Genomic DNA, 12763 nt, shown 5'->3' on the forward strand with positions numbered 1-12763 from the left:
CGCAATCAATTTTATTTTATTGTACAGTGGTACCTCAGGTTAAGTGCTTAATTCGTTCCGGAGGTCCGTACTTAACCTGAAACTGTTCTTAACCTGAAGCACCACTTTAGCTAAAGGGACCTCCTGCTGCCACCACGCCACCGGAGCACAAGTTCTGTTCTCATCCTGAAGCAAAGTTCTTAACCTGAAGCACTATTTCTGGGTTAGCGGAGTCTGTAGCGTATGTAACCTGAAGCATATGTAACCTGAGGTACCACTGTATTTATTTTATTATTATTTTTTAAATCGCAAAAAACATAACAAGCTATATTTTTCTAGTACTTTTATTTCTGTTTTTATTTTTGCATACCAGTTATCAGAGGAAAACACAAACGCAATCCCCGCAGTTGGGGAAATTGCAGGGGTCACCACACCCGCAGTGCAATGGATGAGCCTCACCCTGTGGAAACCTCCTTCATGATCAAGGTGTCTCCCCCCCCCCCAGGTAAGTATCGGAATCTCCTTTCTTGTAGCTTGAAGCCATGGGTTCGAGTCCTACTGTCCAGAGCAGGAGAAAGCAAGCTTGCTCCATCATCCGTGAGATAAAGGTAAAGGGACCCCTGACCATTAGGTCCAGTCATGGCCGACTCTGGGGTTGTGGCGCTCATCTCACTTCATTGGCCAAGGGAGTCAGCGTACAGCTTCCGGGTCATATGGCCAGCATGACTAAGCCGCTTCTGACGAACCAGAGCAGCGCACGGAAACGCCATTTACTTTCCCGCCGGAGCAGTACCTATTTATCTACTTGCACTTTGACGTGCTTTCGAACTGCTAGGTTGGCAGGAACAGGGACCGAGCAATAGGAGCTCACCCCATCACGGGGATTTCAACCACCAACCTTCTGACTGGCAAGTCCTAGGCTCTGTGGTTTAACCCACAGCGCCACCCACGTCCCCATCCGTGAGATATGCTTCTTCAAATATATGAAGGACTATTATATCTCTTCTCAGTCTCTTTTTCCCCCAGGCTAAACTTGCCCAACTCCTTCAACCATTCCTCATAAGGCTTGGTTTCCAGGCCCTTGATCATCTTGGTTGCCCTCCTCTGCACACATTCCAACTTGTCAATGTCCTTCTTAACTTGTGGCGCCCAGAACTGGACACAGTATTCCAGGTGTGGTCTGACCAAGGCAGAGCAGAGTGGTACTAATACTTCCTCAGACTGTGTTCAAAGCGTAGCCAGGGAATAGGTATGAATCTTTTCAATGTATGGTTAGGGACAGAATATTCTGGAAAGCAAAACCTTTTAACAATATGCAAGGCCTCCATGATTACAAAATTAATGCATTTATTAAGTTCATATAAATGTCACCTGCTGACCATCATAACCATTTTTCTTTAGGGAACATGAATGGACAGGCATTTATTAATTTAGCATGTACAGATAACACTAAATACAGCAAGTATTGAAAAAATCAATGAACTTAAAAGTGTGTTTTTTTAACTTCTATTTTGCAATAAGCTGTTCTCTTTAGAAGGGCCTCTTTGCAAAACAGAAGTAATTAAACAAGATTTAGAAACTCATTTGTATTTTAAAACATTCTTAAATGGAGATAAATAATGTATTTTTGCTGGAGAAAAAACTGTACCAGCTAAATGTAATTTATTACTTTGTTTAGTTTCTCAATAATGTGCTGTTCATCAAAAGGCAGCAAGAAAAATCCATCTCCTGAAGTCATAATACATGTGCCGGAACTAATTGTAGCACGCAGGAAAATCCATTTCAGATTCCAGAAAGTGTTTTCATGTCTGGAATATAAAAGAAAAACAGTTAAGCTCAAATATGTGCACTTGAACCCAGTGCTTGATTTCTAAACAAAGACAAACTGGACTTCAAGCCAGCCTCATCCCAGATGTCTTATTATGATTATCGCCATTGGTTTATTAATTGCCTTCCAAACAACCATATCAAGGCAAATTACACATAGGATTATTTAAAACAGAACACAAAGGCATCAAATACGATGAAACAAAACCGAAACCCTAAGAACGTAGATATTCATGGTAAAGACCCATTCTGAAGCAAATGTAAAATGCAGATATAAGTCCTAGGGGTGGAGCAGTTTGATTCAGTTCACAATATGCAACTCCAAACACATCCACCCTTCAAAATCCACAGTTCTCCAATTGTTTGAAGTGCCATTGTCCAGCCAAGTAAAAAAATGCATATACTGTGGTAAAGTGTGCATATAAGTGCAGCAGTGTGTACATTAGAGGAAGTTGCACCCCAAAATGTGTTTACCATGAGGACTTTTTAAAAGTGGAAATGTGAGGAACTAGATTTAAGATGGAGGAGCAGAGAGAAGTTAAAATTGGTGTGTTTGCCCACCCCTGCATGACACTTAGTTACAGTTATTGTGCAATTTTAGATTATAAATGCAGGGCCACAGTATTGAAAAGTGTGTGGGTGTCGCCTCTGCCTCATATTCTAGTTACTGAAAACATGGGCATGGAGATTTTTGACATGAGGCAAACTTACAAATATGCAGTCTCTCACATCATGCACTTCAAAGGAGGTTGTATCACATGGCTTATAAAGGGAGCCAAGAGCAGTTTAAAACAATGAATACCAGCGTGATTCTTTGCATATCAACACAAAATTTAATTCTACAATATTCACTGGAGAATACTCTAGAGGTGGATTTAGGGCAGTGATGGCGAGCCTTTTAGAGGCCGAGTGCCCAAACTGCAACCCAAAACCCACTTATTAATATTATCTTTCAATTGATATATAATTTTATGGTATAACTCAGTCCTTTTTTTCTTAAAAAAAAAAATGTTTAGGAGTACTCTCATTTTGATTCAAGAAAATCACCCCCGGGGGGGAAATAAATACAGTTCAAATCAGGAAAAATAAATACAGTTCAAATTGGGAAAAATAAATACAGTGGTACCTCAGTTTTCGAACAGCTTAGTTCTCGAACTACTTGGAACCTGAACACTTCAAACCCGGAAATGAGTGTTCTGGTTTTGGAACTCTTTTCGGAAGCCGAACATGCTCTGTTCTAAGTATAACTTCCATTTTGACTTAAACCAGCTTTAGTTCGGCAACTGAGCTCTGGCTGAGCCAGAGTGAACAAGTTATGTTAGTGTTGGGGGATAACTAGCCTCACATAACCAACATGCTTAAGTCTAAATAATTCAGGAAGGGGTTAATTCCATAGAGTAAGCCGTCCTGCTAGGCTTAGCTAGGTCACTCCCCCTCACCTTAGGAGAAAGGTAATCAAGCCTATTGTTGTACCTCAGTCTACCAGAGAAGCTCAGCGAGTCAAGACGTCTGAGCTAGTTGCTCCAAGTTCAGACTGCATGGCTCTAACAAGCCACTCTTATTTAGGAAGTTTGGAACTAAGCCAAATTTTACTACCTGTGCAACATTTTCTGAATGCTTTATGGGAAAGCACCTGAAACTGACCTTTGGAGAGTTTATAAGTAAACCATTTTTTAACTTACCAAATATGTGAAGTATTTTTTTCCTATGCTAACTGAAGAGGGACGTTTTAGAACTCGCAAGGGCATATTTTAAAGGTTTAACAGCCTTTATTTCCATGCTTTGCTTTGCTGAATATTTTGTGATTTTATATGGTTCTCCCACCAAAGAGTACTTGCCCCAAACTTACATTTTGGCATCCAGGCGTTCTCCTTTTTCCACCTACATTTCTCCTTGACACCAACAAGCGTATATTTGGCTGAGCCGTGGTTGGGGACTTAATGTCGGCTGAGCCAAAAACCCACTGCATTCAAAGCTGCTCATTCCAGTGGAACTTTCTATAGGATTGTCCCTCGTGTAACCCACATGTTGTTGTTGTTGTTTAGTCGTTTAGTCATGTCCGACTCTTCGTGACCCCATGGACCAGAGCATGCCAGGCACTCCTGTCTTCCATTGCCTCCTGCAGTTTGGTCAAACTCATGCTAGTAGCTTCGAGAACACTATCCAACCAACTATCCAACCATCTCATCCTCTTCTCCTTGTGCCTTCCATCTTTCCCAACATCAGGGTCTTTTCCATGGAGTCTTCTCTTCTCATGAGGTGGCCAAAGTATTGGAGCCTCAGCTTCAGGATCTGTCCTTCCCGTGAGCACTCAGGGCTGATTTCCTTAAGAATGGATAGGTTTGATCTTCTTGCAGTCCATGGGACTCTCAAGAGTCTCCTCCAGCACCATCATTCAAAAGCATCAATTCTTCGGCGATCAGCCTTCTTTATGGTCCAGCTCTCACTTCCATACATCACTACTGGGAAAACCAGTTGAGTTGCCATAAGAGTTGCCAATTCATTGCAGTTCAACTATGTGTTTAGTCTTTTCAACATTATTACTGAGAATAATGCATTTCTGCAGAATGCCAAACAATTATAAAAGTTTGTTTCCCCCCCCCCCCAAATGTGATACTTTATCATGATGACTTCACACACATCACATGCCCAATTGTTCCTATGATCTACAGAACAGGGTATTATAAGTCCAACAGCTTTTATCACCTAATTCTTCACATCCCAAAATACATTTTGGACACAATGCCACGCTCCCATTTTCTCCACTGACATTTCCGAAACAATTCCACCAGCATAAAATTACCCAAGCAATCTGACAAGTGTAGATCTTGCTAATGTCTAAATTATTGTAGCAACGAGAAGCTGTGTGTTTTGTGCATTAAACTTTAAACATCATCCATAAAAGCTCAACTGCATGCCTGCTTAAATATGGGTTACGAAAATATCTATTATCAGAAAGGCTCAAATGGGATTTAACATTTGCTCTTCGGTTAAGTTGATGGTAATGCAGACTCCTTTTGTTTGTTTGGCTTTTAGGTGATAAAACTGAAAACATGAAGACAGCTTTAATTACAAGCATTCAATAATCCTACAGTATGTATGATAAAAAGGCACTGAGATTTGTTTTTAATAGCCCGAGGGGCTATTTTGACTTCTCTACTCATTTCTCTGTGTATTAAAAATGCATTATTAGTAGCGTTCACAAGATTGCTTAGAAGTCTGGGCTTTTTATCCCCCTCCTTTATTTTTTGTGTACTAGAATTATCTGGTTTTCTTTTCTATTCATGCATTTAGTTAGCCTGATTCCTTTCAAAAAGTGAAGTATCTTCAGTTAGAAACATATATCTGAAATATTCAAGGATGGTTGAAGGACCAGATAATTCAGTTCCAGCAAAGTATGTACTTAGGGCCAAACTGCACAAGAAATTAAATGTGCTTTTCAATTTCACGTGCAGCAGGTGTAAAGACGGAATTTAACCCCTCCCCTATTGCGATCCAGACAAAAATCCCTCTTGCACATGAAGAGACTTGTCTGCAAGGGAGAAGCAAAGGAATGCTACAGTGTTATGAATGTCTAAATGTCTCAAGCTTTAAGCAAGACTGCGATAAAAATATTTTTCATTCATTAATTAAATGTTATCTTTAACTTATCACAGCCACCCCATCAGAGAATTTGATCACCTTTCTGTATTTATTACAAATGTTTTATAGTTTATCTTTTTCCTGGAAGGATAGTTCTCTGCCGTTCGCTCCCTGGAATTACAAACAGTGCCTTTGAAATCAAGAACATTGTAACAAGCTTCCGTAGTTCTTAACAGTGGTCCATCAAGCCAACATCTGATGTCTTCCAGCAACCATTTATCTTGGTCCTCATAGGGAGTCAAGAACTGGCTTATATTAAAGCCATGAGTGAGGCAGTCACTTTTCTTTCATTCAGTATTTGGATTATAGTTACCTAGAAGCTTTCTCCTGTAGCATAATTATGCCATAGGCTATAGGATCAATTTAGTTGTGTAAAGCCAGTAGACCTGAGAAGTTGGTAAATGAATGGAGAACTGAACTCGAGGCAAGGAGTGAGTGGGGAGTAGAATATACCTAGCTGTGTGTGTGGTTTGGGAGCTGCACGGCCAGGGGAAAAACAATGCTGTCCAGGGTTGTAAAGACTGCAGAGAGAATAATTGGGTGCATTCTTCCCACCTTAGATCAAATCTATGCTGCCAGGTGCCATAAGAAAGTGGCAGAGATAGCGCAGGATAGTACGCACCCCGGAAATGATCTCTTTCAGCTTCTGCCTTCTGGAAGAAGGTATAGGGTTATAAAGGCCAGGACTAGCTGCCTGAGAAACAGTTTCTACGCAAATGCAATTCTGCTTCTAAACGCAGCATAAGGGGTCTCTATAGTATAGTGTATTTTATAGTGTAGTGTAGTGTAGTGTAGTGTAGTGTAGTGTAGTGTAGTGTAGTGTAGTGTAGTGTATTTTAAAATGGGGTTTCAGAGTTTTTAGGGGTTTTTGAATGTTTTATGTAGTTTTTCAATTTCATTGTTCTGTATGGGACAATGACAATAAAGATATCTATCTATCTATCTGTCTATCTATCTATGTTGTCATCATTCAATCAGTATTTGTTTTGTAAAATCAGCCCTGAGTGTACACACACACACACACAAGCTATGGAGAGCCTGCGTTATTTCTGCACAACCCTGCAAATACTAACAGCTTCCACTTTGGGGAAATAAATATTTTTTTAAATAAAAACAAAACATGAAAATGCTTTTGGATTCAGCATAGTTAACATGCTCTTTCTATTTCAGGCTTCAATAACTGGTCTGTTGCTATGTTCTCTGTAGAGACATTCGTAATCTCTTCCTGTTCATTGCACTAAGCAAAACTGCTGATTCTTAATACTTGGGTTATTAAGGGGGAAATGGGCAGTTGAAGCTCCTTAAAATGACAGAGACTTCTTTCTGTATTGTCTTAATAAAAAAGATAACAGTATTGAAATCCCAAAAAGCAATGATCCCAGCAGGAAATCATTACTTATACTGTAATATTTAAAAAAAAATCAAATATTGCTCATTCTCAAGGACTGCAATGTAAGTAAAAGAACTCTCCTGATAGCCAATAAATTGATTCCAGTCATTCTACGGCTTGGGGCAGAGAGGTGAACAGGAGGGGGGGGGAGTAAGAAGGAGAGCCTTCAACATCTCTAGGCATCTACATCTAACACCTCCCTCCTGCTAGGCTTGCACCTGCTTCTAGTTGCCCATACCAACAGGCAAGCCTCTCACCATCACGCAAGCCAACCCAGCAGTTGAGAGAAGCAGCCCTAGAGAGCTCTTCACCTGCAGCCAATTTACATCTCCTGGCTCAAGAACCATAAAAACAGAAGCAGATGCAATGTGGCAGGCTACCATTTGGTGAGAACAACCCTGAAAGGTATCATCCCTTTGGGGTTGTCACTTCAGGGTTGGGGAAAGGGCACCATTCTACCATGGTTTCCTGTGCTGGTCCCGGGGGGGGGGGGCGGGTACCGTGAGGCATGGTCAGAGTCTGGTCCTGGGTCGAGGGTCTGGAGACTTGTCCACCAAGGGCGAAGCGGGGTCCAAAGCAAGAAGCTGGGCGTGGTTGGGAACTCCAGAAAAACAGGTCTGGGTGCTGGCAGAAACAGGTTTCCAACAACGTTGCTCCCGCAACCTGGGACTGGGCTGACTGGCCTTTAACTCCTCTGGGGCCTAGGGCGGTCCCGGCCCACAGGTGACTCGCCTCTCCTGGCCTGGAGGTGAGCACTCCTCCTGATAGAACTTAGTTCCCTCCACCTCTCTGCCCGGAGCCTCTGCAACTCAGGAGAGGCTGGAGGGTTACTGGACCCAGAGGCCGCCTCACCTTCCCCTGACAGGGCTGGGAGAGGAGCACCTGCAGGCAACGGGTCCTCATTCAACTCCGGAGCCAGAGTGGATTCATCTGGTGTCTGCTCCTGAGGATCCAGCACAGGTGCAGGCTCTTCAGATTCAAGGCCCTGCCCCGTCTCAGCCGGCCCTGGAGGTGGGGACTCCCGTACCGGCTGGGATTCCTCCGGTTCAGCCTCTGAATCAGATTCCCAGGCCATCACATTTCCTCCCCCTACCTGTGGGCATTACATGTGTGTGTTTATTGTATGTAGCATGTATTTGGATGTGCGTAGGCAGGTATGACAGACATAGGTTTAATGCAGTGTTTTCCAAACTTGGGTCTTCAGCTGCTCTTGGACTACAACTCCCATCATCCCAAGCTAGCAGGGATGATGGGAACTGTAGTCCAAAAGCAGCTGGAGACCCAAGTTTGGGAAACATTCGTTTAATGTTTCTGGGGTGTCCAGTGTTAGAGACTGTGGTGTGCCAGAGAATTTCTAAACCTTGGGTATGAGGTGGGGCAGGGAAGGATCTGTGAACGCCCCAGGTGAGAGATGGGGTGGAATGCCTGCCCCACAATAGTTGTGTTCTATTTCTCAGCTGGGGGCTTGACATATTTATGTTGAGCTGTATATGTGACCTAGTGTGGATTGATGTCTGCAGGGCCTGGTGGTATGGTCAACTGTGTATTTCCTTTCTTTCTTTTGCAGAGCGTTCCATACACAGAGTTTGCCTTGGAGGAAGAAGGAGGTCATTGGGCAACCTATCTTAGTTACTCTTTCAAGGAGTGAAAGACATTTGAGAGGGAGACGGGGTTAGTTGCCTCTCACTCCTTGAATGAGTAACTACTCTTAGAGATGGAGATACATAAGCTTTACATAGGAATTGGCATAGGATACAGTGGTACCTCTGGTTACGGATTTAATTCATTTTGGGGCGCCATGCTCACCCAGAAAAATCCACAACTAGAGGCGCCGCTTCTGTGTGCACACACGGCATGATAGAGCACTTCTGCGCATGCGCACAAAACGCTTCTGCGCATGCGGCAAAACCCAGAAGTATACACTTCCGGGTTTGCCACGGCCGTAACCCAAAGATTCCATAACCTGGAGGTTACGCAACACGAGGTACCACTGTATAGGAATTTCCCTGCTCGAGTGGTTGATTTTCTTGATATTCATGCAAATCCTACTGTAAAAAGAAACGGGTTTAATTCAGTACAAAGGAGAGCTCCCCAAATCTCAGGTCCTATGCAATAACACTTGTACAGTGTGCAGTAAATGTACTGCACTAGCAAAAGGGGTTTGTTTCCCCCCCTCTTTCTTAGTTTTATCCTATATCGGCTCCTCTTCTGCTGCTGCTCAGGAACAGCAAAGGTGATGGAAAATCAGAGGACCAGATATTATAGAGAAGCAAGTCTCTGAGAAAGGGAAGGCCAGCTAGTAAGCTGATTTGAGAGGTGCATGAGAGTTTACTGGGAGATTTGAAAGAAGAGGGATGGCCAGTGAGTGGACCCCAGAATATGTTGGTAAAGTGGAACCAGATAAACTATCCATCTTCATACAACATAAGGTCATTAGGAAGCCTGAAGAATATTGACTTGAAAGAGGAACTGCAAGATTCAGAATAGGGAACTGATATATAGTGCTAGGATGTGACTAAAGTATCAGAGACTGTGCCTCATTATTATTTTTTAAGTATTTTAAAAGAGAGTGAACTTTAGATTCTCTAAAATGTCGTTGAAGAAAGGCTTACAGCAGTGTTAGTGATCCAGATCTCGCCTCCTGCCTTGTGTTCATAGGCACAAAAGGAGAAGCCTTAAAAAGAGGTACATAAGGACAAACCCATCCTCATGATGACAACTCAGTCCTAGAAATGGCTGCTGTTTCCTCTTCTGAGTCTTCTTCTTTGCAGCTTCTGCACACACAGGGGGAAATGACCCCTCGCCAGTTGACAGAATGATTCTTCTTCAGAAAATACAAACCGTCTATTTTAGAGTGTACCTATTTGTACAGTATGCATCTTTTTCTGCTTTCTGAGGGTAGTCACAAAACAATGTAAAATAAATATTGTAAGCACATGGTTTAAAAATAAACCTTTTAAATGTCATAAAAGCAAAAAGAAGAAATATCATTTTTCTGCTCTATTTGTATCATAACAAGGTATTCGTTTCCAGAAAATACCATTTTGCCAGGGCTGTGTGTGTGTGTGTGTGTGTGTGTGTGTGTGTGTGTGTAAAGCACTTTATTGTTCTGTTAAGCAAAATTTTGCCAGCTAAAACTGCTACTAAGCTACAGCTGTGCCTCTCATCATTTTCTTGTGATCCTCCCTGGTTTCTAAATATCCTTTCGCTCTTACATACACGGCCTCTGTTTCTATTCCTGCTTCTCTTCTGTCAAAGTGTAACCTTGAAATGGCCTTTCTGCACCATAGATTCTTCACCAGAAGAGAAACTTCTTTCCTTGGGCTCTTGGCTTCTTTCCCACCTTCCCTTACTTTGAAACTCCCTTGGATTTAAGGAAGAGATACACTGCTGGTAGAGTATTAAAGCACCTTTTCCTGCTATTATTATGTAAACTGCACCAACCAGCAAAAAGGGAAGTTTTTCAGGACTGAACAATTGCATGTAAGCATTTCCCACACAGTTCTGTTAAGCCCCATCTACAATCCACAGTTGGCAGGTGTGACTCAAAGTAGGGTCGGTACTCATCCTTTGTCTCCCATTCTAACAATATACATTTTAGACAGCACTTTTCCATTATATTCCAACAGGTCTCTCTCTAATTGTGATATTTGTTCCCCAAACCATCGTGTCCTATCTTTCTTAAAATCTTCATTCAAATGATGATATTGCATCCATGTTGTTAATTTTCCTGATAATTCCCTAAATTCTTTTAATTTATACTCTCCTCCCTCTTGTTTCAATAAATTTCTATACGTTGTCCATCCTTCTATCATATTCTTTTTTTTTACTGCTATAGCTTCGAATGGTGAGAACCAAAGTGGTGTTTTTGCCACTAATAAATTCTTATATTTATCCCATACGCTATACAAGTTTTCCCCAATTATATGATTTGTAAATCCTTTAGGAACCTTTGCCTTTTCATACCATAGATAAGTGTGCCTACCATAAATATTGTCATGATCTTCTAAGTCTAGAATATGTGAATTTTCTAATGTCATCCATTCCTTCAATCAACAAAGAGAGGATGCCTCATAATATAGTCTCATATCTGGCACCAGAACAACAACAAAAAAAAGACTTGAACCAAGTATGTGAGCCATGTTTTGTGTTGACAAATCTTTTTGAAGTTTACCTTTGTTAACAAGTCTTCTCTTGTTAACAAGGGTAAAAACTTCCAAAAGATATGTCAACTAAAAACATGGCTCAAGTACATGCAAGTCCTTTTTTTGTCCTGGTGAAAGGTTGCTTGATTCTTGACTGATCATCTGTCTCCCATTGTCTCCCATCCTTTTGACCCATGCTGCACCAGGTGAGGATCCCATCTTTCTGTTTCTATATTGTTCATGAGCAGATCCAAGAGAGACAGTTCTCAGGCCCACCGTAGCCACATCCCATAGCTCAGGCACCCACCAGCTATGTCGGTTTCACATTTTGACATTGGCTAAAGGGGCAAGGGAACTGTAGGGCAAACATGGAAGATATTGTGGGTCTCTCACTGCTCTATGCAGGAAGGCAGAGACACACACTCCATGCATCTGTATCTCCCCCAAGAATAAGATAAAGACTCAAGGATGGGAATCACTGTTGCATCCTGTTATTTTTAATTAATTATTGAACATTTATGAATACAAACAGCAAAAAAGTGAATAGCTTTGTAGAATATAAAATATATTGTATTTACTAAATAATTGGAGAGCTGCTTCTGTAGGTCAGCATCTTGACCATCAACAAGCCCCACAAGTCCATCTGAAAATCCATAGGGAAGGGCCTGGAATCTGTACTGTGACCTCAACTGTCAGGGGCCAGAAGACTCTGCCATATATTGCCTCCATATACTTCTGTCATAAATGTATCTCTGTGTGCATTTTAATTGCAAGCCACTTAGAAGGCCAATCTCAGCTGGAAATTATAATTCATAAATACATACACGCTTACAACAGTTCATTTTAGTTTTGTATAATAACAATTTAATGGAATTGCAATACTCGTCTACTAAGAATTTGTCAACTGGCTCATACTGTACTCTGCTTCTTCTTATGACCGAAAAAAATCATTTGCAGTGATGAATCTAAAGGTTGTTTAAATTCTAAAATAAATATACTTGGGTTTAAATTTCTCCACATTTCAACAGTAATTTCAAATGAGAAACCACATTTTTGAGGCATTATATAACCCTTTAATCCACTGCTGAGTTACTAACAGCAGCTGCTATGACTGTTTTAGCATACTCTTCAGCATACCTTTTGGGTGGTTTACCCTTTGTGGCCCTTTCAGATCTGCATACTATACACAAGTTTTCCACGCCAGGCTTCTTCTCTTTAGGAGAAATGGTGGGCAGGGCGGAGGCCTGGGTCGTCCTCTTATATACCTGCTGGGATTGACAAGGCATCTGACCCTCACCTGAATCTCATAGCTCTCCTGTAGTTATCTGATTAGTTATCATTTAACTCTTGGGGGAAATAATTAGCATCACACGTCATGTGCATGGAAGTTGCCGAACCAATTAACCAGCTAGAAGGATTACTGTTTGTTGTTGTTGTTTAGTCGTTTAGTCGTGTCTGACTCTTCATGACCCCATGGACCAGAGCACACCAGGCACTCCTGTCTTCCACTGCCTCCCGCAGTTTGGTCAAACTCATGCTGGTAGCTTCGAGAACACTGTCCAACCATCTTGTCCTCTGTCGTCCCCTTCTCCTTGTGCCCTCCATCTTTCCCAACATCAGGATCTTTTCCAGGCAGTCTTCTCTTCTCATGAGGTGGCCAAAGTATTGGAGTCTCAGCTTCACAATCTGTCCTTCCAGTGAGCACTCAGGGCTGATTTCCTCAAGAATGGATAGGTTTGATCTTCTTGCAGTCCATGGGACTCTCAAAAGTCTCCTCCTG

At 41.8% G+C, this 12763-nt stretch overlaps 1 pseudogene; it reads right to left on the reverse strand.

The window, feature by feature from the left end:
* Window positions 1–357: 357 nt before the first annotated feature.
* LOC114601435 (U1 spliceosomal RNA) lies at window positions 358–492 on the reverse strand (annotated as a pseudogene).
* Between the last annotated feature and the right edge of the window lie 12271 nt (window positions 493–12763).

The sequence above is a fragment of the Podarcis muralis genome, chromosome 8 (genome assembly GCF_964188315.1).
Source record: "Podarcis muralis chromosome 8, rPodMur119.hap1.1, whole genome shotgun sequence".
Lineage (NCBI taxonomy): Eukaryota > Metazoa > Chordata > Lepidosauria > Squamata > Lacertidae > Podarcis > Podarcis muralis.